The 503-nt window shown below is 36.6% G+C and overlaps 1 non-coding gene across 1 annotated transcript; it reads left to right on the forward strand.

Annotated features, from left to right (window-relative positions):
• On the forward strand, positions 1–72 carry Trnah-gug. The gene has a single exon. It is a non-coding gene; the product is annotated as a tRNA-His (tRNA).
• The last annotated feature ends 431 nt before the right edge of the window (positions 73–503 follow it).

Below are 503 nucleotides of genomic sequence, written 5' to 3' on the forward strand. Positions count from 1 at the left end.
GCCGTGATAGTCTAGTGGTTAGGACCTCGCGTTGTGGCCGCGATAACCCCGGTTCGAATCCGGGTCACGGCAAATATGCGAATATTTTTTTCTATTTTTCCAGAAGTCCTTGTTTCCCTATTTATTTTTAATGTGTGCCATTAAACAAAAAGAAAATAGAATGAATCATTGCTACTATCAAGCAGTAACGCAAGTTTCTGAATTGTGTTTAAAGTATTCACTTTTGCAACAAAAAGCAGAAAGTTTATTTCCAGCAATTAAATATTAGTAATCGTTATACCAGACATGCTGTAACAGATATTTACTGTGAACAGTCTGTTTTAGACCCGAAAGGGGCGCTGCTGTAATGATCGTGATGACGAATATTATAGTTATAACTTATAATTAGTAGAAGTAAGGACAACCTACCAACCTGACAGTATTGGTAATGAAATTTTTATAGCGTTTTTCCAACACCATCCAGGCTGTCTCAAAATGGAGCTTTGAACAAGAAGATGCAATAA

The sequence above is a fragment of the Pomacea canaliculata genome, linkage group LG1, assembly GCF_003073045.1.
Source record: "Pomacea canaliculata isolate SZHN2017 linkage group LG1, ASM307304v1, whole genome shotgun sequence".
NCBI classification, from domain to species: Eukaryota; Metazoa; Mollusca; class Gastropoda; order Architaenioglossa; family Ampullariidae; genus Pomacea; species Pomacea canaliculata.